We start from the raw sequence: 7,090 nt of genomic DNA, 5'->3' as shown, positions 1-7,090 counted from the left end.
CTAATATGTTTAGCCATGAGGATTTTTAGTGACTTCTTTTAAGCGGACAAGTGGATCTATTTAATTTCATCTTGATTCATTTGTCTAGTGGAACACGATTGTACTAAATAAAATATTCATCTTGATTGCCAAGATCTGTTCTATAGCAACAGTATTTATCTTCAATACCATTAAAAGGGTCAAAGCATTTATTCTTAAATTATATCTCCACACTATAATGAGAAATGTTTCTTTCTTGCAGTTCTCATTCCCTTCAGCTTTTATGAACATAGGTTGAATTAGGCTGTACAAAAATGTTTATCTGCTTTCTGTAAAATAAAGATTTAACAGATTAATAAATACTTTGTAGGAAAGATGCATTGTGTTAATCCAGAAAACCTTAATGACAGAAGATATATAGCTATAGATATTTTATTCAATTATCCTTTAATAATTGGGTTGAACTCCTTTTTCTCCGTAATTTGTCGCATGAACATCCTTCTTTTCCAAGGAAATCAGATAACTCTCAAATGCTGTAATCAATGGATGCTTGATCAATACATTCTGCCTTTAATGCATAGAGTTAGTACAGTCTATCATTAGAATGCTCAACTGACACTTCTAAGGAAATATTAGATCTAGGTTATATCTTTCAAGAACTAAAAGGTGCTTCTTTGAATGAGATTTTTAAAATAAGAGGGAAAAGTATTGGAGTTTGCAATGTAAGACAGATATTTTACTAAGCTCTCAGTGTACTTTAGCTGAACTGTATTCTAGTAGAAATATGACACTAAAGTAAATGGGACTGGCAACCAGTACAAAATGATTCCTTAATGGTATGATAAATCACAGAATCATAGAATAATTTTGGTTGGAGAAGACCTTTAAGATCATCAAGTCCAACCGTTAACCTAACACTGCCAAGTCCACCACTAAACCATGTCCCTAAGCACCACATCGACATGTATTTTAAATACCTCCAGGTGACTCAACCACTTCCCTGGGCAGCCTGTTCTAGTGCTTGACAATCCTTTTGCTGAAGAAATTTTTCCTAATATCCATTCTAAATGTACAGGAGTTTTGTAGTTGACTGCAGGTGTATGTTGGAGGGGGAGGGACTGTTAGTTATGCGGTATATTAGAGTATAATAGAAAGCTTTTCTAAATGCCTCTAATTTACAAAATTTATTTTAAAAGGTCTTAGAAACAATACTACTAACATACTTAAATGTGTCCAGTTTCTATCCAACTGCAACAAGGTGAGGGGCAAGGAGGAAATCAAACAACAAAAAGAAATGGGATTTTTTTTTCAGACAACAGACAACCAACCAACCTCTCCTTTAGAAATGGTGACCAATCCAGTATCTACTTCCAGTTCTTACTACAGGGAAGTGTCTGGGACAAGCTCTATGGCAAACTTCAGTAACTTGGTCTCTTTGTTCTTCATCTGTAGATTGTAGGGAAAGCAGTTATTCTAGATGCCTGCGTAATACACGAGAGGAATTGATACTCAAGTTATTCCAAATTTCCTGTGCAACTTGTATGAAGTTTTTTCTCCTAGATCAGCCAGAAAATAGAAATATACTAACTTGCAGAGGTAGGAATTTTATAATAATTGAATCTATGTTATGCAGAGCAAGCCCAATTAAAAAACATTATTATGTACAACACAGTATGCAATTACCCAGCACACAGACCATGACCAAACACGCCTTTGAAGTGGAGCACCAGATGTATCAGCTGTAATTTGCCAACATCAGAGTGCAACGCCAGCCCTCACAACACTGCACGCTTTGTTACGTTCAGATTTTGTTTGGTCTCAGTTTTAGTGTAGGGAAGATCTAGAAAGATGAATTGTTTCATGAAATCAAAAGTGGGATGTTTTTACAATTATATTGTTGAAAGAAGAAAAGGAAGTAGCAATGCAATAGAGAACATACGATTTATTTCTTTTTAATTTATAAATACAGTTTATGATACATTGGGATGCACTGAATGCTGACTCTTTCATAATCATTGCAGCCTTTGGCCAAATGTCTGTTACTCCAATATAAATCTAGGGTCTTTTTTTCTGAAAAATTGAAGCTTTTAAAAAATTATCGAGACTTGATTACTCAGACTGACAAGACCAACTTGAGGGTCCTTCCACCTTCTTTCTTATTTTTCCAAATCACACAAGTGAAAAATTGCTCATCAGTGTTAAAAATGTAACTAATGCAGGAAAAAAATGAAGTATAAGAAAAATTCTAGAGCTCACAAGGTCTACTGACTTAAAGAAATGTTTTCATTTTGTGCATTAGTACTCACATAGCCAAACATTTCCCAAAACAACCACCTTCATGACTCAAGAAACTACATAATTTTTATCATACTCTCTGCTGCCTGTTTTGCCGCAGTTATGAATCTTTTAAGTATGTTTTTAATGGCTTGGTTGAAGAAATATCCCTTCCATACAATATGTAGGATGCACAATAAAACAATGGTTATTTCAAGGAAGCAGCCAAACTTCTCCATTCAGGGGAGATGGGCACTGTAATCTAACGTGATGTTAAGCTAATGATGAGTAAGATAAACATTTTCATGGTGGGATTTGAAAATACTGCCAAGTTCTTAATGTTCAGAAAATGCCTGAAAACTTGCATCTGTTCTCTTGGGAAGCTGCTATAGCAGTGAATTCTATCCACAGAATATTTAACATTTTTCATTGCTCTTTGATGGCATATGTTCCCTGAGGTAGCTTACATAAGGTATTGTATTTCTAACTTGAATCCAAATTAAGATCAGACATACAGTCATTGCTCTTTGCTGATGTTTTTGGTAATTCATCATGGATGGCATATTAACTTACTCTGCTTATATCTTTGGGCACCTAAATAAGGAACACTTCTTTGCTGAGAGTCAATACTTCTGTCAAGCCTAAGGGGTTTTTATTCTGAATATTGCAGGTTCCTGACCTGAAAATTTGCATTTTATATAAAAAGACCCAAAAAATGGGGAGAAGGAAGCCACATACCAGCTGAATGAACAGATGGGTAGGAGACAATTTTTAGAGTCATCATCTGGCTTTGTAAAAGGTGAAAGTTTGTTGTTTCTCAGAAAAACACTTAACACTAGTTCTGAAGTTTCCTGGGATGAAAAGCTTCAAGCTTTGGATGGATCCTGACTACTTTGGCTCTTCATTGCTCTGGTTTAATTCTATGTAATAGAAGAAAAAACTGGCAATTTTTATTTATTTATTTATTGCTGTGCTCAGGAAGAGCAGCTCTTGATATTGTCAATGACTGTATCTAACCTTCTTAGGCTAACACATGATACTAATACCTCTTTTTAACCCCTATTGTGCAGTTTAGATGATGACATCTATATGAAGAAATACAGGGGGTTTGTATTTGTTCAGTACAAATGCAAACCAAATGAAGCAACAAATATGACACTGACACACAGGAGTGGTTATGTGACCCAATGGCTTGGAAATACTTTGTTATTGTATTCATTGGAAAATATTGCGGGAAAGGCTTTTCTTTTTTTACCTGCTATTAACCCACAGGAAAATGTAGCATTGTCATCATAATCAGCAAATTGAGATCTTCTATCTAGCTTGTACCACATGGATGAGTTTAAGACAAATAAAATGTTTTTTCTAAATTATTACTTCAAATTGCCTTATTTCTTTGATTTGGAAACCTACATCTTTTCTGAAGAATGTTTGTGAGACACCATCAGCAGGATTGCTGATTCTTTTTAGCCAAAGGCAAGACAGAGCACACTTTCCCTGAGTGGAAAGTATCATATCCTGAGTGGATATGTATCATGCATAGCTCATAGCAATGTATCGCACAAATATATTGACGTTACCCATTTCTACTACTACGCTGCAGTCCAAAGTATTCCAGCTAGTCTCCACTAAAGCACAGTAATGGCATATGCTAACCGTAAGAGTTAATGTGGTACTTTGGCAGATGTCACGCTGGCTCTGCTTCACTCTTTGTTCTCTACGTTTGTGTTTTGCCTCTGCTTTCTAGGCCAACTCAAAGTCTAAATTGTATTTGCCGAATGTTAAGTGATTTCATTTATGTTGTCATTCATAGATTTGATTAATTCAGCTTTTGGCACAGGAAAGTTTTAAAACTAAAGCTTCATCCAATGTTGGAGCCCCTTTCTGGCAGCTTGGTTAATTCTTATTTTATGTTTTGTTGTGTTTACTTAAATAATTCTAATGTGGCTGAGGGTAGCAATTACTGTACCTGTTTCGTATTTGACACCAGCCTTGTTCATAGAACAGCAACATAGTGCTGTTCATTCAAACAGATAAGGTCACCATAACATTATATAACAACCAGGTGGCATCAGCTTGCATCTCCCACATCCAAGCATTGCCTAACAGACTTTTCAGTCTTCAGGGTGGGTGAATCTGAATGCTCCTTCGGCATCCAGCCTGTTCAGAAATAACCTTCCATGGACCGTTCCCTGAGGTGGTGGATCAGATCTTTTTTTAATTAGGGAGTGCCAGAACCAGATCCCTTTGCTATTCTCATGAACAGAAACACAGGAATCCTTTGTTTCCAACTTCTGAAATGAAAATGAAGCTCTGACAAGCGTAACCTAATCTAAGCCAAGGAAAAAATAAACAACATGCACGGAAAAAATTATTTTGATCGAAACAGGAAAAAATTAGAGTTTTATGAACAATTGTCTGACCTGCTACAGAAAGAGGTGCAGGATCCTGTGAAACAGAAAATATGGTTAAATGGTCTTTTAAAACCTGGGCAATTAATTTCTCTCATGCTGGATGAAGGAACTGTGTTGACAGAGAAGCGTGGAGTTTGATTTCGTTTGGTTTCTGATTTACTTCCCTGAAAACTGATTAGACAGAAAGATCAATTTTCCCAAGAGATGAAAACTGAACAGTATATTCGTAAACGCATGAAAGGTTCCCTTGCATACCTCCTAGTCAAAAAAAATCCCTTGACCAGATCAAACATGCTGGTATAGAACTTTGGCTTTACTCTGTGAGAGTTTTGTCATGAAGATGTAGTCAAATGTCCATTTAATTATGGCCCTTTTCTTAAAGATAGTCCTTGCTCCTTAGTTTGGAAAATACATTAATCAGTAAAATAATATTTATGATAATATGTGCATAAGGTATGTGTGTATATATATAGCACGCATAGGTATGTATGGGACAGGTTGGTTATGCTTGTAAACTGTAATTTTAACTTCCTTACACAGAAGACAGTCATTCTTACAGATAAATACCTATCTCTCTATAGCTAAAGTAGAGAATACAATCCCACTTTTTTCTCTTCTCTTTCTTCTCTTCTCTTCTCTTCTCTTCTCTTCTCTTCTCTTCTCTTCTCTTCTCTTCCCTTTCCTTTCCTTTTTTCTTTTCTTCTTTCTTCTCTTTTCTTCTCTTTTCTTCTCTCTTCTTCTCTCTTCTTCTCTCTTTTCTCTTTTCTTTTCTTTTCTTTTCTTTTCTTTTCTTGTCTTTTCTTTTCTTTTCTTTTCTTTTCTTTTCTTTTCTTTTCTTTTCTTTTCTTTTCTTTTCTTTTCTTTTCTTTTCTTTTCTTTTCTTTTCTTTTCTTTTCTCTTTTCTTTTCTCTTCTCTTCTTTTCTCTTCTTTTCTCTTCTTTTCTCTTCTTTTCTCTTCTTTCTTTTCTCTTCTTTTCTCTTCTTTTCTCTTTTCTTTCCTTTTCCTTTTCCTTTTCTTTTCCTTTTCTTCTTTTTCTTTTTCTTTTTCTTTTTCTTTTCCCTTGCCTTGCCTTGCCTTGCCTTGCCTTCCCTTCCCTTCCCTTCCCTTCCCTTTCCTTTCCCTTTTTCTATCCATGTTAGCTTTTAAAAAAATACATGCATCAATCTATAAAGATAATTTAACATATGTAACACAACTTCTTACAAAATATGATATACTTATTCTGGATAAATATTTATCTGTACATTTTTACATTAATATTTACACAAAACCTTAGAATACATTTTAAGAACATTTCTATGGAAGTGATCTCATTTTTTTCTTTTTTTTCTCCTTCATTTTTGGTTATTGTTGGTTTTTCTTCTTTGCTAAATGTCCCAGTCCCAGAATTACCTCATGTGATACAGAATTTGTTGTATTTCATTGTTTCTAATTACATATAATTTGAAACAATATGCACCATTATTGAAGTTTAGTATTAAATAAGCCTATAAATGGATTTTAAAAGGTTACAGAAGAGTTAAACTTAAGGTTGGGTTCTGGTTCTGTTTTTTTTTTTTTTTTAATCTACACATTGTATCTGCCTCATTGACTTCTCAGTGTGTCTGCTAATGAACTACATGGTGTTCTAGCAGACCCTCAAGCAGAAGCTAGGAGGAGTAACAATCTTATAAATAAATGTTATTAAAATTATTACATGACATGCTATCCTGCCATGATGTTAATCTGTTTGGGGATACAGTTAAGATGTGGTGGCAAGGGAACTGTCTTAGTAAACATTGCAAAAAAATGAAATTTGAACTAGAGAGCTGTTGTCATGAAATTGATTTGTTACCATTCATCCTAAAAATGTGATCTGCCATTTATATTAAAAAGAGAAAAAAAAGAAGAAAGAAAATCTGGATACTTGCATGTTTTATTACTTCCCTGTTTCAGTATCTCAATTACTCTTTGGAATATAAAATACATTTTAAAAGACTGAAGTCTGAAAGCATTAAGATGCTAAAAAGCCTTTTTCTTATTATGGCTATTATGAATGTGTGTCCGACACCAAAAAGCTCTGTTCAGTGCCCGTGGTATTAGCTGGAGTTTTCTCTGATTTCACTGCCACTTTTAGCTATAAGATACATGCCTAGTGCTAAATCTCATGCTTTGTCTGATTCGCACCTCAGTGCCCCCGACCTGGGTACAGGCAACGTGCCTCACACCAGCTGATGTGCGGGGTCTGATGGCGCTGGAGCACCGCGCGGTGGCTCTGGCACTCTGCAGGAGCTGGCAGCGGGTACAAATGCTGGCAGTCACAGAAGTCGCGTGTTATGGCTTCCTCCCTGTCGGAGAGGCCACACTGGGAAAGCCCGCTCTCCTGCTGTGGGGCGCGACCCCCAAACCACAGCTTGGTCAGAATGACCAAACACGGACAGGT

Source organism: Grus americana, chromosome 1, assembly GCF_028858705.1.
Source record: "Grus americana isolate bGruAme1 chromosome 1, bGruAme1.mat, whole genome shotgun sequence".
In the NCBI taxonomy this organism is placed as follows: Eukaryota; Metazoa; Chordata; class Aves; order Gruiformes; family Gruidae; genus Grus; species Grus americana.
The sequence above is the reverse complement of the archived record's forward strand: the minus strand, read 5'-3'. Positions refer to the sequence as shown.